This window comes from Bactrocera oleae, chromosome 2 (genome assembly GCF_042242935.1).
Source record: "Bactrocera oleae isolate idBacOlea1 chromosome 2, idBacOlea1, whole genome shotgun sequence".
Lineage (NCBI taxonomy): Eukaryota > Metazoa > Arthropoda > Insecta > Diptera > Tephritidae > Bactrocera > Bactrocera oleae.
This window is the reverse complement of record NC_091536.1, coordinates 97,935,628-97,962,988: the sequence shown is the minus strand read 5'-3', so window position 1 is coordinate 97,962,988 and position 27,361 is coordinate 97,935,628. Positions and strand designations below refer to the sequence as shown.

Below are 27,361 nucleotides of genomic sequence, written 5' to 3'. Positions count from 1 at the left end.
GAATTGGTAGAGATGTTGGAAGTGCGCAAGTTTAAGCGAGAGAGCATGGGTATATTTCTTACAGGGTATTTTTGAAAAGAGGGATATTTGTACATACATAGGTATATATGGCTAGTGAACTAGCGGTCTATGGCCGACTTTATTATCAGCCTATGGTTGTATACATCAAATTTATCTAAGGAAATTTAAGGTTAATCAAGTTTTCAATTAATTTAGTAAGTAAATTGACCAAATTATTTCAGTCGTCGAAAGCCGCTATGTCAAATTCCATATAAAATATAGTATATATTGTACATTTATGAGTAATGAGGCAGAGTTAACTAAGTGACTCGCACATTTGATGAAACGTGGATTATCAAACTTATTTAAATGCTACGAAGTGCGTTTTCGTGTTTCTTTTTTGTACTGTCGAAGCTATCACAATCTAATGGTATATCGCATGCTCCTTGGACGTTTGTGCTTATTTATTTATGGCGCTGCAAAGTATGCTGTTTTAAACTTGAATGCATTTAGCAAAAGCAGAATATGCGTAACGCAGCTAATTCCCACTGCCTTGGGATTAGCCCTTGGTGCAAGCATCGTCATAGATAGGCCACTTGCAGCAAATGTTGCCGCAAGCGAAAATGCAGTTAAAACACCAACAATCACAACAATATAACAAGTGAGCGAAAGATATTGAGGGCAACAAAAACAAAAACAAAAACGTAAGACGCCCGCACATTCTTACTTGATTCACAACAAAGTGTAGCGGGCACTGTGCTGTATATAAGTATGAAATGTCAAATTTCCCACAAAAATACGAACCGAGAGGAGCCGTAGTTTAAAAACGATTGTACCCCGTATTAAATATTACTTGCAGGAGCCAGGAGCAACGAATAGTAGCTTACAAGAGTTTGCTCTCCGTGTGTGTTCGCACTCTCGGCTGTACATTTTTTTTTTACGCTGTGACACAGAAATTGGGAAATTCCCAATGAGGCAAAAATATCCTGTTGGTCGAGGAGCTGTTTCGTTAATGTTTTCAGCGTCGCTCGTTCCTTTCGACACTCGTAGTGCTCGTCCGTGTTCGTACGGTCTTATGCTGCCTCGCTGGTTGCTGGTTCGCCGTATGTGCGCGACCATAAAATTTTTCGCCAAGTATCGCTCAGTTTCGTATTCGTATTTGAACGTGTCGTTACGTCGTGTTCGCAGGGTACGCGTAGTGATTTGGAAAACTAAAGTGTGGCGCTAGCTGACGCATAAACAGTCCATCTGTGGAAATCTATGTTCGTTCGTTTATTCGACAAAGCCGCTATAAAACACTGTTAAAACAAAATAATATAATAAGAAATTAATATCAACTTGTTTGTATGTATGAGAAAGAAGTTTCAAGAAATACTATGTGCAGTGCGGTTTTGAGTTAAACGGACACTCGCACCACGCAAGAGTTTACGCGTAACGGTATGCCGTGGGTGGAGTGATTTAAAATTACTGAAAATTAAATAAATTCGATTTATAATTAATAGAATTGCTTTAATTGTAGTGCGAAAAAAGAGACACATACAAAAATAAGTAATGCAAAAGTAATTCAAGCATTGCTTAGATTACTTCAAATATACCATATTAAAGGATCTTAAACTATCAAAGTGAGGCTAACGGATACATTTACCTCTACTTAAGTTACTATAAGTATCTCATATGCTTCCGTTCAAATATTGCATTTCGCTCTTGACGCTAGTTAAACAATTCGCTTCATCTGAAAACAAAAAAAAATCTTAAATTTTTTGAGATAAAAGCTCCAGCTGACCCGGTGTTTATCTTAGATTCTCCGTTAATTGCGTACTTTAGTCAATAACTGAACACACACAAGCGATCATCAAGACAGACCGTGAATAAAGACAAGCTAGCCAGTGATGGTAATAAGCTTGTCTCGTTGTATGAACTCCAATCGCTAGTTTAGCTTGAGCTTTACTGAATCTTGACACATATAGCCAGACAAGAGATAGTAAACAGTATAAATAAAGAGTTTTGCAAGTTGTCAGCTGCGTCCTTCAACTTTCAGCGTGCAGCCGAATCGCTCATCTGGCGAACCACAGTAAACAATATGTCTAATGATTATATTCTTGCGCATAACTGTAAACGCACGTAAGAACTTTAATAATACATGTGCAGCGACACGCATAACAAGTGTTAATGTGCACATATCCTTATGTTGACTAGTGTGTGTGTGGAATATGCGTAAGTGTGTCAGTGGGCACGTGAGTATTTATATAAACAGCGCGCAGCTCTTCCCGCGACTTCTCGTAATCGCGTTTCAACAGCACATTCTGCGTTTGCGGCGTTGCATGCGCTGAATGCTACTCGTATAACAAAGAATAAAAAATAATTATGCATGCATGTGTGTGTGTATGAGCAATTGTGCACTCTCATATTATTATATTTATATGCATATTTCATCACGCATGCAGCACGCAGCGCCAAACTGCGAATGTTAATGAAATGAAATCATTGCTGGTAATTGTTATGAGAAATTGAGGAGAAGAAGAATGAGAGCGGATATAAAAAAATAATTACAACAGTAACAGTAAAAAGTTGAAAAGTGAAATAATAATAAATTTTGAAAGAAAAAAAATTAAATAAAAAAATCAATTTAATTGTGTTAATGAAAGTGCGCACGTCACTCAGCGACTCGTCTGGTTGCAGCTGGTGTAGTATGTGTTCGCGACGCGTTGCATATCTACAGGCGCATACCGAGTGGTAAATTTACATACTTGTATACTTGTGTATATATAGCGCCTCAATTGTGTCAGTGTCATACGCAACAATGAAAGCAACAACGGCAGACCGTTATTGTGATATATGAGCACGGCAACGAGAAAATCCCAATGCCATCTGAGGCGCCACACCATTCATTGACAGCATCATCCCGTCATCATCGTTAATATATGTGTGTGCGTGTTTCGCTTTTCTTTATTACTCTAGGTCGTGCTGCTGCTGCTGCAACTACTTAAGTTGCCGTTATTTTGCCGCTCATTGTTACTTTCCATTGCTTGCACATCTTCAAAGTCATCGCTGACATCTTGAGCCATATTCGCAGCACTCGCGCACATGAGCTTGTGACGCTTAAGAAGGCTCGCAAGCAAAAGCATTAGTGTGTTAGTGGTGGAACGTTAGAACGCAGTCAGCTGCGCCGCGCTGTGCACATGCTACAGCGCACACCCACATCAGGACGGCGCCGCGCGTGTAGCCGTGCAAATTTCACACAACATAATCAAAGCGCGAGCATTGTGCTTTTTTGTGTGCATTTCATGTGAAGTAGTGCCTCATGCCACAATTTGTTGCCATACGGTTCATGGCGTTACATGGCAAGGTCGTTTGCGCAGCAGTAACACACACGCTGTAATTGAGATTGTCAGCTGCTGGTTCGCGCCGCGTGGCGTGGTAGACCGCAAGCGTTTAATCACCATTTGATGAACTGCTGCTGGCTCTGGTAAGTTGCAGCAAATAAATATACTCGTGTACATATGTTTCAAAGTTTTTATAACCAAATACATCATGCTGGTGCAAGCTCGCTGGTGCCCCGCTCTACGTTACTTGATTGTTTTTTGCTGTTTTGAAGATGGAGTGCGCTAAAAAATTGACTTGCGGGGAGGGAAGAAATGTTGTCGATGATTAATTGCTTGTTTTTTCAATGAAATACAACAACGTTGCATACATATTTCAACATTAATGCTTGTGTTGATTTCAAGCTTTATGGAGAATACTTTATGACTTAAGGCTTTAAATAGACTTTGCACTTCAAATGCTCGAATCAAAATATTAGAGTCAAGAATTGAAAAAGCAAGTAACTGTGCAAAATATGAACGGCCGAAGATTTTTCATATCTGAATAATCACGGAAAAAGTGTGCAACATATTCAATTGCTAGAGTTTTGATTAAAAGAAAATAGGCTATTTCTCAACTTAAATTAAAAACAAGTAAGAAAGGGAGTAACAGAACATTTCATACTCTTGCAATTTGCCAAGATCAAAACCGGGAACTTTCAAGTATTGGCAAACATTTTATATTCAACAGTTAAGAAGAGAGTTCGGCTACAATCGAACTTTTCATACCCTTGTAACTTGCAAAAATCAAAGCCTGGGAAGTGTAGTAGTCAAAGGTGCTGCCAAACCTTTATATTAAAAAATGTTGCGAAAGAATTAAACATCCATTATTCGATAAAATCGTAAATAAATTATAATTAAATTTGATATCTTCTTGACTTATATTGAAGGCCACAAACTTAGACTTAGTTTTAACGTTACTTCATGTCAGCTAAAATTAAATTAAAAGCACCTTCAAATGAGAAAAATCTCAACCAAAGATTCATTATATTAGAGATATGAGGCTTAGATCAAGACTAGTTTCAGTTATATTGAGCGCCAAACCATTAATATATTTTATAACTTTTAAGAAAACTTTTAAATTTAATTTTACTAAAATATTTATCCATTTTAGGCACAAAGATATATGTTATTAGAAAAATTCGCTTTCTCAATATTTCATTAATTTCATTAAAATTATCCCACGTTGGCCTACTTGGTAAAAAGTCAACTGAAAGTTCGAAAAATCTTTCTAGTAGGTATATTGGGACAAAGGAAGGCATTGACCCGATTTAATCCATTTTGCACACAAAGGTTTATTATTATCACAGAAATATTTTCCTCGAATTTTATAATATATCTCACAAATTAACCGATATTTTTGGTAAAAAGTCAGCCATACGTACTGGTGTCCTATTTAGACTCGAGATGGCATACCTCAAAGGTACTATTTGTGCAAAGTTTTAACCGAATATATAATATAATATTACGTGGTGCTTGATTTGTGTACTGGAAATTGAATGAATCAGATGCCATTTTGAAATTGTGCTATATCCCATATAGGAGCCGGAGGCGCGGTTGTAGTCCGATCATTACATAGCACCGTCAGGATAATGCCATGTATATAATTAGCATAAAATTGGTCTAGTCCATTAGGTGAAAAAAAGTAATACTATAATTTGTAGCAACATGTTGCAAGAGTAAAATAAATACTAAATATATATAGTAAATGGAGTAGGAGCACAAAGTTAATAGATGGAATTGCTTACACAATGATGAAACTTCAACGAAATTTTATTGAAGTGAATTAAAAAATACTAAATTCAGAAGCATAGTTGACAATTTAAGGAGAGATGACTACAAGCGTCATTCCATTAACCATATTATCATAAATTATTTGGACCTTCTTTAAACTAATCTGGGTTCAAGATTAAATTATTTTTCCACAAATTTTTTTTATATTCGGTTTTTCACGACGTTTTCTCTGATGATAATGCACTATCTGACTAGATACTTTCGTTGGTGTTTTATATTTTTGTAATTTTTAAACAAGTTAACTAAATTAAGTGACGTATATTTATAATTTATATGCTTTAGAAATAAGTGCATACGTGGAATGAAAGATTCGAAAATAGAAATTAAGATTCATTTGTAAATATTATGATGACATATCATTTTCTGATTTTGAATAATTATTGAATTTTAGGTGTGAGTCTGTGTGAGCTTAAAGGGATTTTTTTTTGGCGCTAATAAAAAATGTCATTAGTAGAAAATCAGTAATGTATTCTTTTCAAATAGCCTGTTTATTATGGCTAATTAGTTTCAGGTCCGTCATTTTCATTTTTTTTTTATAATTTTTATAAATTTGGTTATTCTATTCGTTTATCCATGTTTTAAGCCGATTATTTAATGCAGCGACAGTGCTTACTCCATATTGTATAAACGCATTGAAAGTGGCAAGAAAAACCAGCAAATCGTACGAATGGCACGCTTAAATCAACAAGCACTGAATGCCACACTAAATTATCTGAAATAAGATTTCGTGTTTCGAAATAAAAGCGGATTTGCATGTGAAACAAGGTAAAGGCACAAAACCGAAAAATAAAGGGTAGATTTTGCCAACTTAAAAGCCAAAGGCCAAAGACAAATTTTTGAGTGCTGCGGATGACGGAAAAAATAACATTTATGCTCGTATGTGTGTGTGAAAAGACGGTAAAAGTGAGTAAATCACAAAAGCGAATTTTACGTTCCTACGCGCACGAGAAGCAATTGAGGGAGGCCAGCAAGCAAAGCATTGGATGTGTAAGTATATGCAATGCGCACCGGTTCATGGTAGTAGCTAGGAAAGCGCTTGAGTTGCTGTTCTAGTCGTATGCGTCGTACCTGTGCGGTTTTATGGTTTTTGCTTTATCTGTGTTCGCTTTTATTTTCTTTAAATATTTTGCGTTATTTTTTTTCCTTTTGAGGAAATTTCCCCTATGAAAAAGCGTAATTTTATGCGAAAATTTGCACTCTGCACCAGGTATAAGAGCACGGCCGCATGTGGAGGAAGCTGTGTGTATGGGTGCTGGTGAAAGAATAATAATTCAAACGCTAGAATTACCTCAACATAACGGTAAATGTGCGCTCGACATGGTTATGGTGCTCGCAAGTTTCGCAGCCGCACACACGCAGTTTTCCTCGCTTCCCTTCTATGAAAATGTTTTTTCTCTTATCTGCATTTGCAATTTGCATTCAAACACGCAGAAACGCCTTGGCGCAGCTTTCGCCGAGAAACTATTGTTATGCTTAATTCTTGTAAGCCGCAAGTTGGGAAAACCTAGTTGTTGTTGTTCGTGTAGTCTTAATTCACAGGCACTACATACATATGTAGTTAGCATTTAATATTTTTTACTCTTATGTACTGGCAATTATTGAATATGCTGCGCGAGAAATAAATGTTCTGCGGCAAGGAAATATTTAGTATAATTTTTTTAGCAAATTTGCCTTAATATTGGACCGAATAGTGTCGAATCACAAAATTCAATTGTGATCTTGTATTGTTTGAGAGATAGGTCTTACGAAAGGAGTGTGGGTTGTACCTTATTGAGAAAGATGTATATCATGCAGGATAGAATGTTGAGCTCTGGCTTCAACTCTAACATTATTCAATACGTTATTATAAGGAGAGAAGCCTGGATTTGTTTTCGGTTTCAAACTGAGTTCAACCAGCAGAAATGAAATAACTTCACGGTGGATTCGGTCTGAAAGCCCTAGGCTTTTTCAGTATCAACAAGTATGAAAACTATTAATGCTTTTAAATATTTAATTAAAGGTTTTGCATATTTATAGTTCTAAATAAAGTAAATATGGAACCAAGTTTTATACCAATATTACGGTTTTCAACTCTAATCGGTTGAATTGAAGTTAAAGCAATTCAACTTCAGATCAACCCAACTCTTTTTTAATAAGCTTTATTAGCTTGGGTTGTATGTATGTAATGGAATCTTAAAGCTCAATTTTCACCGGTTTCCAGAAGTCTGATCAACTTGAAACTTTGCACACGGAGTTAAGTTATTCTCTTAGTAACTTTAATTTTATTTTAAAGTAATTAATCATGATTGATTGTTTGATCTGCTACTACTATAATATAAACTCTTTGTAAATAAATAAAAATTATTTCCTACTTTTTAGTTCGATTAGCTTTAAAGGCGTGGATTTTTAGTTTTTTTAAACTATTATTTATGGGTATTACGATTTCCAACTATTTTCAGTCGAAGTATGATTGGTGTGGCCAACCAAAAAATTAAGATTGCAGTCTCGGGATTTTACTTCACGAGTTTAACACATTTTTACCGTGATAACAAAACAAGTTGAAGTTTGACAACACTTCAACCGAAATTTTTAGACGGGCTGAGTTGAAATCCATAATAACGAATTTCCAAACTTGAGCCAATATGTTGTTGGGTTGAAAACCGTAAAGGGACCTTAGATAATTTTTTCTAAACAAAACGTTTTATGATCACTAAGTTGTCTTAAATCACGGCTATTAAGTTAAAGGTCTATGGAACAAATATTGAAGGTTGACTTTACATTACTGAATTCCCTCCCGATTATAAAGTTTATGAGTAGGTAAAAAAAAACCTTACAAAATTGAAAAAGGTATGTGTCATTTCGGAAGCAAAAAATGCTGAAATATAAAATAGTGAACTGTGTTAAAGTCGCCCCATGAATTCATCAAAAATTTTGGCTTTTGCGTTAATATTTTAAGCTCGACGAAGTAACTCCTTTTAATAAAACATTAAAAAATCAAAAGTTTTGCAATATACGCGGCGTGATATTATTGCTATTAAAGTATGTGATTTCGACAATATAAATTAATATTTTTTTTTACTTCTTCCGTTTTGCTTTTGGACTTTTTCATGTAATAGAGGCAGTTATATTGATTATTTGAAAATTATTTATTTCTTATGATGATATGATATGAGCGTACGTTATGCGTTTTGATAATCGATCATATTTTCTATAATTTTTCATTGGTGTACGCCTTCATTCCGCCAGGGTGCTCAGTCATATGACAACAGAGCAAATCTTAATCGCGCAAAAAAGGTTCGTGCTGCTGGAAGAAACAGGAAATAATAAATCCGTAAACATGTTGTGATAACTTAAAGCCAACTAAGTGGGTTTTCATATGCATATGAGTTAGCTTAAAATATGCCATTGCTTTGGAATGCGAGCGCACCCTCTAACGTGCAACTGTGTGCGTCCTTTGTAGTTTCTTTGTTCAGCTAAAGATATTGTGGAAAATGAAGAAACAAAATGAAATCTACCGAAACCATAACAACGAATTTGAATGCGAATAAAATGTAAGAAGAGAATTTTAACAGTTTAAAGTCTCAGTATGTAGATGCCTGAGTAAAGGGTGAGAAGTGATGATATACTTGTAAATTTTTTTGTTTAATTGCTAAGGTTATTTGTAAATTTAATATAATATCTATATATATAAACAAAAATATCAAAGCGCTTGGCTTGCTGGTTTCCTTCATACTTACCATTTGAAAATAAATTCCATTCTTACCATTTGAAAATCTATAATAGCCTTGCCGGTGCATTCAATTCTTTTTTTGTGGAATGTAGAAGAGTGACACTTTATTCCAGTTTCCCATACATTTCAATTATGTCAATGCCAAAACTTTTGTAACACTTTCTTACGCTTTGGCTACGGTTTGCACTTAAACAAGATCCTTAATGGTCTTGAACATTTATTAACTTGCAAAAAATTTTAGAACAAAAATAAAAGTTATAGTGCGAAATTTGCAAGGATGTTTAGCGTCGCATTGGTGAAGAACCCTGTATTTGAAAGTAAAATTTATGAAAATTCAAATAGTTTATAGGAATGGAATGGGAGAAAAATGTAGAAACGAGTAGTTTGGCAACGGCATTTGCATTTACAAACATACCTGTTTATGCAGATAAATTCGTAGTTCCATTAAAGAAGAAAATGCGAAGCAAAAAGTGGCATAACTCCATTTCGAATGTATGTGCCCTAGGCACACAAATAGAATATTTCGCAAAAAGCGGATAATAAATGCGCTGAAGGAAAGTGCTTAGCACTGTAGGACATTATGAGAAACAATAAGCTTTAGGATGCTCTTTGCTTTTTAAGAGAAAGTTATTGCATTTGAAAATCTAGTTGCTTTGGTATTATTAGTACCATAATGTGTTTGTAAGTAGTGAAAACGTTAATGCTTTATGATTTTCTATTTCGCCTTTTTGCCAAGTGTGCGAAATGCTGACTTGGTGCATTCAAGATTGTATTTTGTACCTAGTCACAGCTGCGAATGCTCAAGAAAAGGTTGAGAGTCGGCGCTGCTACTAGGGAAGTTGTACACTAATTTTTCTTATTTTATACGGCATTTCTGTGCTGACTTTTGCCACACCGATTTCGATTTCATTGATTGCCAGCTGTTGTCAGTTGCAGATGCGACGAGCGACGTCTGCTGTGGGGCACAGTGAGAAAATTGGAAAGAGATTGGGGCAACGACCGGGACGTAAGAGGAAGAGCAGAAATGAAAGTGCAGCGGAAGCGGATGTGACAAATTTTGCAATACTGCCATAGAGACATGGCACGACCGAGTGACAGGCAGAAACACAGACATTTGGCAGCAAATATGTCGTACAGAGACGACCTTACTATATACTGTTGGATGCATGTTGGTGTTCTCGTGTACTCGTCTGTGTGCGTGCACACAAAGGTGAATATAGTATATTTTTGGATTATTTCGTGATATTTGTCTATGCGTGCTGACAGCCACAATTGCGACAAGCTGTATGTAACTACGACGAATTGGGATTGAAAATCAGAAAAGCTTTGCTCAACGATGAATTCGCCCGCCGCCCCCCATGTGAGTGCGAGGGGATAGTTTGGTTAATGTTTGTGTAAGCAATCAAGCGTTGCTACGCCAACAGCTGCTGTGCATTCTACAATGCACGCAGCTGTATACACCAGCACACACAAACAGAGACACTCACACAGAGACACTCACACATGCACACACATTTTGTGTCGAATAGAGATCTGAGCGCTCATTTTATGATATTTAAAATGATTTTGCTCGCATTTTTCCGGCTCGACTTCCGTTTGCCACAATTTAATGACGAAACAGGATCATACAACTGTGTCAGCAATAACAGCAACAATAACTGGGACAGCAGTGGCGGAATCGGTGAAGAAGCGGTGGACAAACACATATATGCCAACAGCCGCAACACTCACACACACAAAGGCACATATTTGTACACAAACAGCACAAATGTGCTCTACATTTTGTTGGCTTTATGGTTACGATAATGCGCGCCAATGACAACAACATCGCCAACAACAACAGAACGCCATGTAATATAAAGGCAGAAGCAGTGTTGCTGTTGGAGTGTGCTCAGCAGCAGGGTTTACAGTTATGCGCGCACACACAAACAAACACGTATGTATGTGTGCTGAATACCACAAGCAATAGCGCACTCTAGTGTAGCCATAAATGAAGGTAGGAAAAGCAAAAAAGCAAACGCATTTTCGTTCAGTCGCTTGTATTGAGTTGCATATTGTCAGGCGCTTTACACCCGCATCCCGTATGCGCTTTTGTACTGGCGTGTGTGCGTCTGTGCAAATGTGCCATTAGTTTGTACATGTGGGGCAATATAGGTTGATATGTTGGTTTATTCGTTGTTTCGGTTAGCTCTTTACACTGGTATGCTTTTGCTTTGTTTGTCCGGCAATGAAGCATAAAATACGCTGCATGAAATTTCGCACCTCAAACAACAAACTTTTAGTGCTAAAACTGCAAATGTGTGTTACAGAAGTATCAAATTTAGTTCACAAATAATAATAGTATTTTTTACAAGAAATTCATTTGCAATGAACACCTTTCCTCTCCCATTTTACAACAGTTTCTTATAGATCTTCCCGAGTTTTGGATAAATACACAACTGTTTGTATTTAATAAAAATATTTTCTGTATACTTAATTTTCTTTAATCAACGGATAAGGTGCTCACATCATAAAAAAAATTAGTGAACTATTATTGACTTAAACAGTAAATATACCACAAGATGAAAAAAATAAGATACGATCGTACATAATAGGAATAGAAAAACTTGAAAACCAAATGCCTTATAAGCAAATTTGAAAAGCTGAAAAAAGCTTTAATTAAGAAAAACGGGCTTTGTAAGAAAAGAAAATAACATTAGATGTGTTTTTGTTTGGTTTTTGGCTTTAAAATAACTGAAGTAAGCTAAAAAATCAATATAATATGGTAGTAAAATTAAATTTTCTGTATAATGCTCTTAGTTCGATATATTTTATATTTTGCATCGAATTAACTCCCAGAAACTCGGAAAGTCAAATGAAATTTATGTAAAATTTTGTAATGGATGTTGGGGATAGATGTTCCTTCACGTAGGCAACGTTTTCTGCTGTATGCAATATTTCAGGAAAATCTTCTCATTACCAGATTCAGATACTATGTCTTTATAGACTTATCTTCGCTAATATGCAGACACTTTGCCTGCAATTGCTTACATTGAAATAATATATTTTCAACTTTATCTTCCTTTTACATCACTTTGTATTAAGGTGTGCAAAAAAAAAAAAAAATAATATTAATAACGAATTATAGGATTATAATGAGCCTATATACGTAGAAAAAAAAAATATCCCTGCCGTTCAGTATTTTTAGTTAATTTTAAAAGGCGCCGTTGAGCATTTAATTTTACCCATCTAATTAAAAGGTAAAAGAAAAGCTTTCAGTAAAAATATCATAACCTGGAAACCGTTCAGAATACAATTTTTCACATCATGGATTCTTGCAAAGCATCATATTACCTACAAAATCTACATCAGCGGAATTTTTTCAATTAAAAAATCGAATATTTTAAAACTTAAAAAGTGAATGAAAGCTATAATACCCTTCACAAATACAAAGGTTCTTTACAAGAACTTAATTCCGATCCTTCAGTTTGTATGGCAGCTATATGCTATAGTGGTCCGATATCGGCCGTTCCGACAAATGAGCAGCTTCTTATTGAGAAAATGACAGGTGCAAAATTTCAGATCGATAGCTTAATCTTAGGAGCTAGTTCGCATACTTACTGACAGACAGACGGACGGACGGATGGACAGGCGGACATGGCTAAATCAACCCAGCTCATCATGCTGATCATTTATGCATATATTTTATAGGGTCTCCGACATTTCCTGCTGGTTGTTAAAAACTTTGCCACGAAGTAATATACTCTGTTCAGCGAATTGCGAGAACAATGTTGTTCAAAACAAATTATATTAACGAAAGCACAATTTGATTCGGTTTGTTCAAAAGATATCAGTGATTTAAGCACAAAACGATCGTTAACATTTTTGAGCTACTGAATTTGTTACCGGACTTTTTAAATATTGAACCGAATTGAAATCTTTGGTTTATAAACGATAATGTTTAACAATTTTATTTTATTTAGCTAGGTCATTTGTTAAATACTAACATGAAGGGTCTATTCACTTTTCAAAGCTTTTGAATATACGAATGTTTGAATAGAAAAAATCTTTCCGAAAGCGATTTTTTAGTAAATTATATACCCTTGATGATTGATGTAAAAAAATTATTACTAAACAGTTTAACAGTTATTATTAATTTTATTTATAAAAGAATATTGATATTAACTTTTAAGTTCGATAAGTTAGCTCATGTCTAACTGATTTTTACTGATGACTGTCAGTCAAGTAACCAGTTACTCCTGCCATACGCAATTAAGGAAAATTTGTCAGAAAGATTTAGCGTTGACCGCACTGCGACACAGCGACCGCAACGCGAATAAACTGAACTCAATGCACGCGGCAATTGCATTTGTTTATTTGCAAAAAAAATCAGACATTCGAAAAAAGCGAGGCCAATAAATAAAATAAAAAATTGTGTATGAAATTTAAATAAGGAAAACAATAAAATTGTAAAGCTCATAGCAAATAATACAATGCAATGTACACGCATTCATACATCGGTGAGCGCCTCGAACAAAAAATTTTAACACATGCTTTTGCACAAACAATAAACAATTCTTGTGCAAAGTGCTACATTCCGCAACTTTACTGTGCAGCTGAATTTTCGGAATTTGTGTGTTTTTAATTTTTAAGCAAACAAGAAATCAACACAAATTCGCCATAAAAAATTCAGGTCAAAGTAAAGCGCAACAAGGAGGTGTGCAAAATGGCGGCTACGGAGTGATAAAGGCGATGTGGCAACGCCGAAGGGGCGACGCTTACTTCGTTGCTGCAAAAAGCGGAGCACGAGCATAAACAACAAAAGCAACAACAACCATAGAGCAACTAGAGAAACACATAGAGCGAAGACAGGCGACGACGGAGCAGTGCTCGGAGCCGTGAATTTCCTTACAAAGCATATTTGCATGGAAAATGTGTCAGTATGTTGGCCACTGTGCCATATGTGTGCTAGAAAGCCCTCAAATGAATGTATTAAAAGTTAGTGCGCATACAAATTTGCACATATGTAGCTCCATACTTGAGGCAACGCACACCCAAGTGCCTCTTGCAGTACAGTCCATTCTCGCACAAACTCTGTTAAATTTCTTCACTTCATTCGCTAACGCATAAAAAATAAAATAACGCAAATAAAAAGCAGGAAAAATGCAAAAGCATAAAAAGCAAGCGCAAAGAGAAAGGGGTAAAAGTGAAAACAATGTCCAGACAGAAAAACTGCGAAGCACAGGCACAACAGCGCGTTCACCGACAGCGGCAGCAGCTGCACCAACAAAACGGTTACTGTCAGCCTTTGTAAAACAGGGCCTGGGACTTCCTGCAACAGTTTCGTGGCGTGAAGCACCCCTCCTAGATGCGCTGCACGCGACCAAAGCACACACACACATGCGTACGATATTTTATTACGCTTCCTTTATTTAGCCGCTCGCAACAAAAGCAACAGTAATGCACTGTAGTAGCAATACTAAAAAATAATAACGAAAATAGCAACAAAAAGCTGCACTTACTGATTCTTTTTTAACTCGCCACAAAACAACAAGAAGCATAGCAACAATAATATGTGCGTCACGGTCGCGGCCCCGTTTTCACTTCAACTTTGGCCAGAGGCATCGTCGAACAGTATCTGCATATTAAAAGCCACCTTTTACCGCACCAAGTTGCGCTCGGGTTTCACGCAAAGTGAATTGAAAAAGTTCAGTTCAGCCGGAGCTGAACGAAAGTATACAAAAATGTTGGCATCCTTTTCATATATGTGCACTTATATAAATAATCGATGGCATGTGCATGTGTGTATGTATGGCTGGCATTGGCAGTTAACGGCATGCAATAGTGCACGCTTTTCGTGCAATTTCCAGATATTGGATTACTTATATGCGCATATATATTTATATGTTAAATGTAGTCTGTGAAGCTTTTGGCATGCGGAGGGGCGGGGTACTTCCGCATATTCACTTGCAAACTAATTGATTTAGCTTAAAAGAGATATTGGAAAGTGGAAGGCACAGATTTATTCCTCGGAAGTGATTTTCAGTTGAGTAACATGTAAAAGCTTTTGCAGTAAGAAACGGAATTGAATGAGCTTTGGTATGTAAATGGAATTTTTAATTACAAAAATGAAATCATGGAGAAAAACCATTGACGTTATGAAAACATGAACGCATAAGTTAATGTAGTTGTGCGTACAACTCAAACGGTAGTTAAATGCTTTTCAAGGATTAATACAGTTAAACTTATGGACACAAATCTAGTATATATTAGAATATATTAGAATGTTTTATAAATATTTGAGAAGCAAAGAAAGTAAATAAATCACTTTACATAGTAAGTTATTATAAGCTGTATAGGGTATATTAAGTTTGCCACGAAGTTTGTAACACCCAGAAGGGAACGTCCTTGTATTGAAAACTTTTATATTTGTCAAAATATCATTACGAAATTTTGAAAGGATTATTGTATAGCTGCCATGCAAACTGACCGATCAACATTAACTTCTGGTAGGGAAAGTTTTTATATTCGTGAAGGGTATTATAGCATCGGGCAACCGAAGTAAAATTTTTTATTGTTTTTAGAATAATTTTCAGCACACACACTCGTACACATATAACTAAAAACAAAATATAGCTCTGTTAATACTTCCTTGCTATAGATAGTGAAAGAGATAGAAATATAAATTTATTTTAATTAATTTAAATTTAATTTAAATTTTATATGTTTTACAAAACCCATTAAGCTCTCTGTATATATATACATTTTATATATTATATATTATATTATATACATATTTATAAAAACATAAATTCATCTATTTACTAATGTAATTTAAATGATTACGTGATCGCTTGCAGCTTTTAATTTTATAGATTTAACAATTGAAAAAAGAAATATCGTTCTTACTAAATACCAGTACTTAAAAAAATATTCATCCCCAAGCTCCTTACACTACCTTTCAATCTTCGCATGCATGTACTTAAAGTGTGTTCTGATTTTCTGTAGCCTTACACATGCACGCACACGACTGCACGAGTGCACACGCCCACGAACCCGAGCATATCCTTGCTGGTGCTACGCAAAATCATTCACAGTGTTTACGTGCATAATATTGCATATTTTCTGTGCTGTTTAGCTTTTGTTTGTGTTTTGTTATTAAATATTTTCACAGACTGTGAGTTTTTCTTGTGCGTCCCTCGAAGTGTTTGCTGGGGCGTTTGCACATTTCCATTTTTCTATTCACCAGTCTGCTGTGGTGCTTCGTTTTTATTATTTTTTGCTGTCATAGCATGCGTTATTGCTTGTTCCTTGGTAACCCTTTTTCACCATTCAACCTGCGTCGTGCCATTTGTGCCTTCATTCCGACCACTCTTCACAGATCATTGACCGTAAGTGTTTGCCATTTCAAACCCAAGTGGTCGGCCGGTTAGTTGCCATTCTGCTTTCTTTCCTTATACTTGTATAACAATGTACATGTATGCACCAATTTTCTTAAGGGTGTACGCGTGTAATCAAGGCTCTAACCGGAGAATTATGAAAATTTGTTGGCTGATCACAGATTAGTCGACCGGATTGTAAGGCTTCCTCACCCTCGCAACTGCATGCCTAAACACTTATATGGTCTGGCAAATCTCTTAATCCAAGAAATAAAAAGCAAATTTATGTGAATGCAGACACTTAGAGTTTGTTCCATGTTAGACCGTTCCAGAAAATTAGCCCAAAGAGGATTTAATCAAAATAGTTTATAAACTATAAAATTAATTTTCAAGCACTTTTCAATGTCAAAAATTGTAAGAGTTTGATGCGCGTAATTGGTACCTATATTAAGATCGACTTTCCATAAGCTATTAGAATAGACCCTTAAATCTAGAGTATATATTCGAAATCTAAGTCTATTCCTGAGATTTTCTGTACGACTAAATTATTAATTTTGTGATTGTTTTGTGCTTGCTACGGCTCGGAGTTAGCGTGAACTGATGGAGGAGTTTTTTAAACGCTCGAAGAGAAATTATCTTATATATAAATCTCGTCGAAAGTATATGTGATCTTTGAGTTTTTGAAAATAGACAGCAGCACCAGTCAGCTACTTTATAATGAATAAAACGAATAATACAACAAAGTATTAGTACCGCTAACCGACACATGTGGCGTAATCTACATATATGTGGAAGAAAGTGGGGTTCTAATCCCCCTCTGATCGACTATTTCGAGATATAAAACTACTTTGATGCGGAAAACAAAGTCAACTGCTGAAATTTAGAATAAGTTATAGGTAGTTTTTAACATTATTTATTACGAGAAGCGGCTTTAGTTTTTCAACACCATAGAGTAAAATTTCCCCATTCTTAATCATTACTTCAAAATGGAAAAGCCCAGTGAAATGCGAAACAGAAGAGCCACGAAATGGCCAGCCGCTGACGGGTTCAGTGTACACTTAACATGGGTTAACAGTCTGTACTTGTCAGTTTGTATGACAAAAAGGATATTTAGCTTGAAATAATTCGAGTGCTGTAAGAGTGAGAGGCGCAAATGAGGTGGAACAGTAACAAGCTTTTAAAAGTAGTTCAAAGACAGCAGCCGAAATATGATTTAGAGAAGGAAATTATGTAAATCAGGCCAACGACGAGCTGTAATTATCAAAAATAAAAAAAATAATAAGTTGAATGTTTTCCAATGCCTTCAAGCAAAAATTAAAACCCCACACCACAGCGACAAAAAGGTGAAAATGCTTCAATGGAAGAAACGCTTTGACAGGTGAATTTAATTGATTCAGGATTATAAAGGTATGTTTTCCATCTTTTCTTTTCATGTCGCAGAAAATTTTGTAACGGTAACATCAAAACGGAGTATCATTTTCATTAATGAACACTTAGCTTGTTTCGTTGTTGGACCTCGCAAGGAAATAGAAAGCATTGAATTTCAATTCTTTTGATTTTCCGTTTTTAATTGAAATGAGTTTAATAATAATATCTTCTAATTACGGCCACAAAAGAGTGCCACACTTTATATATTATGCATAAAAAGCAATTGGTTACTCGCAGGGAAAATATTTATTGAATGAATGAATGAATGCAAAGTTGTAAAAGGAATTGGTGGAATGCTTTTTAAAAATCCAGCGAACCGGAAGGTAATAAGGGTCATTAACTAACAGGTAGCGCAGGTGGGAAGAAGAAGGAAGTATAATAAAAATTAAAATAAATTTAATTTTCTCAGAGCCTCTTCGGGTGTCAGTCAAAGTTCAATAAACAGCGAAAATGAGCTTTCCAATAATTAACAAATGACGTTCAATACTCGATGGGAAAGTTAATTGCATATATACTCGTACGCTTTCGAGAAAACGATTTGATTTTATAGTTTGTTCATGTACATATGTGCATCTCAGATATTTTTGATTAATTATTTGGAACTGCTCCGAAACAACGGTTTTTTTCTGGCAGTCTAAATTTTTAAATGTAGTCAAGGTTATTGCTTGGATTCTAAACTAAAATCTGTGAACCATTCTATTGTTGAGATAAGATAATACAATAGAGCTTTGATAGATGTGTCTTATTTTTAAATGTTTCATTTCAACGTTGGGCTTAGTTACAGTTTTACGCTTTTCCTTTGCATTCCACTATTGATTATCTATTTTAATGGATTCTTCATTACTTAGCACTTTTCACGCTTCCAGTTAACCCAAATAAAAAATGTTTAAGTTACTTTTCCGATTATTTTGTTTTTGCTTTTAATCTGCATTCTCATTTTTCATCGCAAAACTGCCGTCGCCGCCAGCGAGGGTTATTGACAAGTCGGTTACTGGTTGTACTGTTTCAATGCACAAAGCCAGTTGAAAAGTGCAATTGTGTGGCCAAAGCCGGGCGGCCAGGGACGATAAGCGTGTAGGTGTCGAATAAATGGTGCACACTGCACAGCCACCTCCGATCTGCAGGTCTACGTTTAATCATCTTGCGGCATTGTGCCGTGTTTTTCCTTCAGCTATTGATTTAACCCACTGTTGGCCGTCATAGGCCAGCTAGTAGTAGACGACGCTCATCGTCTGCTAGTCCACTTTTTATGTATTTGCCAAACGATTTCTATGTGCATATCTTAGTGGGTAATGAGCGTTAGTCGGGGTATATTTAGTAAAAATCACTTGTACTTTTCTCTTCTTCGTTGCCTTTTATTTATCCCGCACGGTTGGTTGGTTAACTGATTGAGTGGCTAGGCTAGTTTATTTTGCTCCTACTTTTACTTGACTGGTAGCGGAGAGTGGGTTTACTTTCCTTGACTCTTTACTTTGTGCATTGGTTTCATGGTTGACTGACCTTTAAGTACACTGTCGAGGACATTGACTCTTTCGCACCCCTTGATCTGGCTTAATTTTGAGATATATTGTTTGTATGAAAATTTAAATTCAAATATTGGTAAGGAAGATATTGGCAAATGAAGTGAATGATCGGAGTGTTTTCTATATATAATTTTGTTTGTAAGTTGAGTGATTACACGGTTGCCCCGGCTATTCAAGTAAGAACTTATAACTACAAATTAATATATATTTGTTTATCTGATTTAAGTTGCAAACTGAAATGTGTACGAATTTGTCATTAAAGCATGTTGCCAGAGCTAGAATAATGAAGTCTGTTATATTCTAGGTAACCTTGTGTTGCCCCAACCTTGTGTTCAAACCTCCAGTAGTGACTCCTTGCTTTGTTTTATCTAATTCTCTGCAGTAATTTCTCGCAAGCCTTTGACACCATTTTGCTAGTAATTTTAATGGCGCTTTTTATTGTCTTACTTTACTCACTTAATTTTCTTTTGCCAACAGTAAAAACCTGATTAATGCAGCAGTGTTTACAGTTATTTCAATGCTATTTATCATTTCTAACGCCGACATTAATTGTTAATAATCGACGCAACAAAACGGCCTTAGCCGTATTCACTTAAGCTATATTTTTGTTCGAAATCACAACCGACAGAGAAGCGCCCAAATCTATGTGTGCTTGTGAAAGTGCTTGCAAACTGATGTTAGGAATCGGCTTCAGAGCTCTTTGTATGGGCTAACTAAAAATGTATTTAATTACTAAATATGTATATGAAAGCAGGAACTAAATAATAAAATGACTCGGCCTTTTCGCGTGGGTAATTAGTACAACAAAAGCAACACCAGTATCGTGTATGTGAGTAGAAGACTGTAATTTGCCTTCTTTGTGTGTGTGCCGCATGCCACACTCCTGGCGGGGCGGGGCGTAAGTGAGTGCTGAAAACTATGTACAAGTAACACATTTTCAGCATTGCTGTGCTTATTAATTTACATTTCATTGCGATTTATCATGAATTCATAAATGATTTTATGGCTTTCTTCGTTTTGTATAGCCTTCGCGTTGGGCGTTTTGATATGGGTCCTCTATAAATACAGCGTACATTAATTTCTCTAGGTGTTGACGGGGAGGTGAAAGTAGGCGCGAGTAAAAAATTTGCATAGTTAAGTGAATTCTCGGGGTCATGAAGGTGAACCTTAACATTATAGGGTGTGTTTATTTTTATACACAAATGCCTCATATATATTTAGAGGCGCACGAATCACAGAATAAGGTAATTGTGATGGATATTAATGTAATATATAAAAGCATTGGCGACTATTAATTGTGTTTTATTTATGTAATGATTCGGGTATGTTTGGAAATGTCGTAGTTATTGAGCTAATGTTCTCATTTACTTCCATGCGCTGTGGTTCGCTACTACTACACTCTCCTAGACAATTTCTTTCCTTCTGTTGACGAAACGTCAATGTTAGAGTTATTTGCACAGTAAGTGCTAACTTCAATACCATACTTGCACAACGAGAAATAATGCAGGTAATACAGCAATCAATTGTCAATTATTCGTGGGATAGTCCTGTAGTGTACATATTGACAATGCTGTTAGCATTACATTTTCTTTGTAAGTAGTTTGTAGTTTTCTCAAAAAGATGTGAGATTCGAATCGCGGAGTATCTGAATACTTTCAAATATTGGAATTTTGTAAGCAATCTAACGAAGCAATATATAATTTATATATAGATTTATATATAGTTATATTTATAACCTTTGAATAACTTAATATTTTCTACTTTCTAATGTTCCTTTACAGCAAAATTAACAAATTGTTTTTATTGTCTTATTCAAGAGGTTAAGTGTAGAAATGGAAGCAAAGTGATACTGAAGGTTGTTAAAAAAATGGTCAAAGGTCAGTAAAATTACGCGTATTTTTCCAATTTTCTTGCAGTAGTCAAACATGTCCAAAAGTTTTACAAGTTAAAGAGAATACTTTTGGAGTCTGTCATATTTTTTGTGTGAAATAATTCTAGGTGGGATGAAAAATAAATTGTTTAAATTGTTGCCAGACATATCATCTTCTAAATAAATCAAATTATAATATGTTTTATGGCTGACGAAAATTTTAACGTTCCAACTCGTTTATTAAGACAGCTTAGAGCCAAAAGGTTGTGTTAGCTTATCGTCATAAGTACCATTAAAATAATGTGACTTGTTAATGCAATTATAAATTTCATCCCTCATGTCGGTTGGTATGAGAAATATAATGTACAGTTAACACACTAACTGTATAATATTAATTCTATTCATTTCGTGAAAGGATAAAACTACTTGCCCCAAATAAGTTGTGTTGACAATTTTTGTGCAATTTTAATATTTTTCAAATAAAATATATGTTCCTCTTAAGCTTAAGTAAGGAGACTGCGAAATGAATAGTAAAACTTCTACTTCACGCGCATAGTATTCCATGTTAGCTTGTGCTAGAAGTGTTTAGCAGAGCAATAGTTGTAGCTTAGGATAATTACGAGCTAGACATAAGACACGCAAATACATACACGCGCCAGAACTTAGAAGGGTTACATGTAAACGGCAAACAATTTCCAAACAAATACTACACAATTTATAGTGACACATGTGGAAATATATATTTAGTCTAGGAACGTGCACTTAGTGGTGCTAGAGGAACCCACTCGTTAAGCCGAGAGTGATACGAAGAGTAGTGTCAATAAGGCTTCGCTTCAATAACATAATTGACATATAAACATTTGCAATAAACTACATACATATGTAGATGTGTTTGCTCAGGGAACTAATAGTGCTGAGCCGCTGACACACTTATTTAATGTCTTCATCAAACCTTATGACCTACGATCAACATCACGCACAACAACAAAACTCCACCCCTAACCCACAACACTAAATATTTTTGCACTACTCTTTTGACACCCCGCAGGCGAATCTAAATTGCGAGCTCACGTGCACGTGTGTGTGTACCTCGGCCGTAGGCTGGCGGTGAACCTTGTTATTGCGCCAAGGCAGTATATTGTAAGATACACGATTACCCAGTGGAATCTTGTTAAGGTTGCGATAGTCTCGCATTTTCAAGTCGACATTCACATGTGCATATGTAAATTCAGTTAGATGTGTTTGCATATACATATGTGTTTAAGATATGGTGTGCCGTCACATCGCTTGATGTCTTGACTGTGATTTTTGCGGTTGTTTGAGTAATTCCATCTTTCGAGGTCAAATGCTATGCATACCAAACAAAACCCCTAACAACATCTTGAGAGATTACCAAAGTCAACACACTCGAGCTGGTGTAGATATGTGTGTAATTGTATTGCAGATACTGTGTGTAGTGGTTATGCTCAGTTGTAAGTGTGCACGGCGTTTGCGCTTGCGAGAAAAGCAGCCGAACACGAAAGTGGGCTCGACACGTAGACAGCCGTCGAGAAGTGCCATTATTTTTATTTTTTAAACTACTAGATACATACGGCGTATAAGTAACACGGCCTAGGAGTAAGCATGCACACTACTTGGCGCTCACATACCCACAACAGGGTGACGCATGTGTATATATCCTCAAACTTGGCTCATAAACAAACTGTATATACATCTGTCTAAGCAACATTTATATATACATACTTGTAGGGTATTCACATCAATATCAAATAAGAATTGCAAATGTTTGGTGAATGGGCACGTATCTGCACATATACAAATAGTGTATGTAAATTATATTTGCATATGTACATATGTTCATTTGCACACTGTTGGTTAAAAATATTGCTGTTTGTAGTGTGGCGATTTTTTAAAGGTATTATTACTTATCTAATTAAAATATTACATATTCAAGTGGACTGATAGTTCTTGTAATCAGCATTTGTAGTAAAATCTTATGAAGTTTATAGTAAACATTTGCCGACCCCTTTTCTGCAAAATGTAGCATAACTGTATTAGAGTATGTGATGATGTGGCTGTCACTGTAAATATAGATGATGGATCTAAGTAGCTAATATATTGACGTTTGCATGCACAGACAATGCACTAATATCTGTGCATGCAAACTTTATTTGACTCTGCAAGTAATATATTTGCATACTTGTCTGAAATGTATACGCATATTTGTTTATTTAGCACACTGTATGCCAAGATGCTGACTTTTGTTCATAACATATCTGACATATATGAATATATCGTATCGTGGGATAAGCAAAACATATTAATTTCGTAAATTTAGCAAGCTTTACATATAAAATTACAATGAATTAGGCTATTTACCGTTACACCTCTGCTCTGTATTTGCTCCTGCTAGATTATATGAATCAGGTTTGGGAGAGAGCATAGCGATGTTATTATATATAGGTGCTCACCGATATGTGCAAGGCGGCGATGCCATCAAAAAAGAATTTAACAATATTCAGAGTTATGAAATTTGTAAGTTCAAATTGATATTGATATGTATGTATTGTACTTTCTTAATTTAGCACCTCGGTACACTGTTATTGCTCGTTATTAGACAACCTTTGCATTTCGTGGCGGAACGTTTTTGTATATATGGTATAATACAGAACTTTTCAATCAACAAAGTTCTCAGCAGAAATTAATTCCTTGGAAAGCCTGCAAACAATTTATTTTTGTTGACACCTGGGCTCTGGGCACTTGGTAGTTAGCTGCCATGCATTACTGAAATTCAGAAGGAATTTTTCCTCTACTACAATACATACCTAGGTTTATATATGTGCAGAGGCATTGCAAATATTTGTGCAACAATTTAGCCATAATTTAATACTCATTAATGTTTTTGTGTTAGTATTACAAGTAAGTAGCCTTGTAACTTTCCAGAGTAATCAACGCACATGTACACGTGTGTATGCGTACATATATACCACACTCAACTTTTATCCTCTTATTCCAGCCCTGGCTATATTTATATACGCTACATTTGTATATAAAATCGATAGTAAACAATGCCTGTAGGAAGTTAGTTTTATATTGGAAGTCTAAGTCACTTAATTACCACCGGCATACATTAGCTCTATGATTGGCTCCGTAATGGCCAGGTGATTAGATAATTAATTAATTATGGGTTCTATAGCTAACTATGTGCTGGGCTATGGCTCATGGAGCAGATTTGTTGAAATGTGTGTGTTTAAGTGGTGAAGCGTTTTATTTCGCTAGTTTCAGATGCACACACACAAGTAAATGACAACGGAATATTTAACACAATACAAAATATGTGTGCTTATGAGCATAATAGAGAAAGAGCTTTGATAAATAGAAGTTACACTCGTGATACATACATATGTTGCTTAGTTGTGATTCATTTTAATAAAGTAACACTTAAATTTAATTTTGAAAACTTACACACAATAAAACGAATGAATATGCAAATTACACTTCATAGTAAAAGTGAAACAGCCTTTTCGAAAGCTTTTCGATTGAAGGCATCTTCTGGCACTCCACAATCTTAATTTTTTATATTAATGGACAACCGACCAATTTTGACGAATCTACAATAAATTTTACTGGAGACTAAAAACACTTGAGGCGTTGAAAAATCGTGTATGAAAAGTGAAAGCAATGAATGTACGCTCATCCAAGAAAATGCGTTCGCATTACTCATACGCCACGTTGGCCGCTAACTGCCTGCAAGCTAGTTCTCAGCACACAACGTCTCAAACAACAATTTCCATCACTCAATCGTGTCCATCATTATCAGCTTAAACTGCAATTTAGTGTCTTTCTCCTCATCATCAGCAGCAGCTTTCGCTTGGTAACAGCCAAACGCACTTCTACACCGTCGAGACAATGCAATCAATTTACCTCGTTGCCGCCAGAGGCAAAAACCGTTATGAACTCCAAGGTTTCAACGACATTACAATCTGTTCTCATTTGCCATCTGCCACTCGGCTTGGAAACTGTTGCGGCTGCTCTCGTTGCAAGGAGTGTCACGCAGCGTCTTGCTATCAATCAGCCATTCATTCTTGGCATTCATTCTCCCGTTCAGGGTTATGGAAGTCTGTATGCAGTTTATAGACATTGTGCACCCGGCGCTGCTTCGGTGTTTGCACAAGCAAGTCTACATTAAGGCGCAACAAGGTGGAAATTCAGGTGATATCGTTGTTGTGGCGATTTTAGCGGCAGACGACCGCTGTTATTGCTGATAACTTGATATTTTTAAGAGATCATCGTCAGAAGTTGGAGCACATTCGGCTTATATATACAGCTCTTATGCCTTCGGACTCCATAAGTGAAATTATGAATTGTTTTTATTCAAGGAGACTTGGTGTCAACCGGATTGCGATATTTTATTGTGCTTGCTTGCTTTGATTTTAGTATATGTATGTATATACAACGTACCTTGAGAGAACGTATGCTTATACTTGTATATGCCTCGAGTAGCTAAAACAAAACTAAAACTTTTTATTGTCAAAGGCACAATAAATTTCAAAAATTAAAGGTAGCTGAATTATATTCACCTGGAGCTCCAGAAAATGTAATATTCAAGAGATGAAGAGTAAAATTATTCCAGTTTTGTTGATTAGTAATTCTAAACCAACAGCAATTTTTTCGATTTTAATAGGTGCTAGAGTTTTATTTGCATTTTTCATTTAATTAACGGTTTACTAGTAATTCATATAAATTTAATTACTCTTTGCTAATTAAAAAGCATTCACTTACTCAATCACTTTATTGCTTCAAAAGAATTCATTGGAAAAAATCAATTATGAGTCAATAAAATATGTGAATTAAATGAACTTTAACACTTTAAATGCGCACAAAACCCTCACCGTTGTACTAGTACTTATGTGTACTTAAACGCTGGTTAATTTATGCTTCGTAAAAATACCTTCTCGTTTTACTTTTTCATAACGGAAAAATCGTACTGTTCCAATCGGAGATTAACTAATTAGTTTGGCATTAACATGCCACAGAAATTTATCATTTGCACTTAAGGGGTTAGAGGTAGTCAAAGGCACGAAAAAATGGGAATTTTCAGTATTTTTTTTTTTTGCTATTAAATCATGTTATTTTACAAAAATAGTAATATGGCATTATTATACAATATTTTGACTTGAAGTCACGAAAATTTCAAACAAAAAAAATTTTAATTTCCAAAGTGAAAGCTGTCTGTGTTGACCCAGTTCCAAAAAAAATGTCCTTGCGGTGACACTCATAAGTCTTTGGAGATTCATCTCAAATCAATCGGATAGAAAAAATTAGTGTTATAAATAGATAATACTGGGCTTGATCAAAGCTTCTTTTTCAAAAATTAACAAAATTGCGGTCTCAGGAAATTTTTTTCTAGATTTTTGGGAAAAAACAACAGTTAATTGGTCTTAAAAATCGAAATTTTTTGAAAAAAAATCCGTCGAACAGGCCCGAGTTTATTATTTACTCCAGTTCAAAAAACATAGTTTTGAGAAAAAGGCATAGCGCTTTGAAGTGCCCGAGCACTGTCGAGTAACTCAAAAAGTAATTATTGGATCAACTTGAAATTTTCAGAGAATATTTTCAAGATGTAACACTTAACGAAAATGAAATCAGACACGAAAGAATTAATGTTAATTATATATTCAATAGGTAAAGTACTTACCCAAACATCTCTTTACTCATTTATCCTAAATTTTTGTTCACGGTTAAGTGAATAAGCGTGTACACTATGATCATATGAAACATATTTAAGTCAGTTCTAAAAAAAAAATCCCATTTTTTTGCATGTATCCCCACCTTGAGAACTCATGTGATTTCTATGAATTGTGAACGGATCACAAGAAATGAAATCAGGAGGAACTGGACCGACCTCCAGCCTTTCCTACAATGTTTTAAAACTTACACAAATACCGTTAGAAGAAACTAAGGATCTCTAAAGTTGGCTAAAGTTCAGTGGAGTGAAAAAATACTTTTCACAAATATAAATACCGTATTGTTATCAACAAATAAGTCACTCTGATAAGTATTCAGCTTTACGACCGATTCCTGTTGCTTTCAGTCACAAAAACAAAACATTTCAAAGTCTACACACTGTTTCGATAAGAAAACTATTGATTGAACGGATACTGAAAGGTAATACGTTACATCACACCCAGAAATGAACATATTGGGGCAGGAAATGTCAGAGCTCTTAGTAATTCTTGTCACTGCATGGTTTTTCAGAAGTCTTTAATGTGGGCGTCCAACATTTTTGTAGAGAAAAAATTTGTCGTACCACACCTTTT

The 27,361-nt window shown here is 35.5% G+C and overlaps 1 protein-coding gene across 2 annotated transcripts in view; it reads left to right on the top strand.

Moving 5' to 3' along the window:
- Positions 1–1,160: 1,160 nt before the first annotated feature.
- Positions 1,161–27,361, top strand: part of side-III (sidestep III) — a 183,812-nt gene continuing 157,611 nt past the window's right edge. For both annotated transcript variants that reach the window (XM_036357354.2, XM_036357353.2), the window contains exon 1: positions 1,161–3,466. The gene's annotated coding sequence lies outside the window, so the exon portion shown is untranslated. The remainder of the gene's footprint in view (positions 3,467–27,361) is intronic.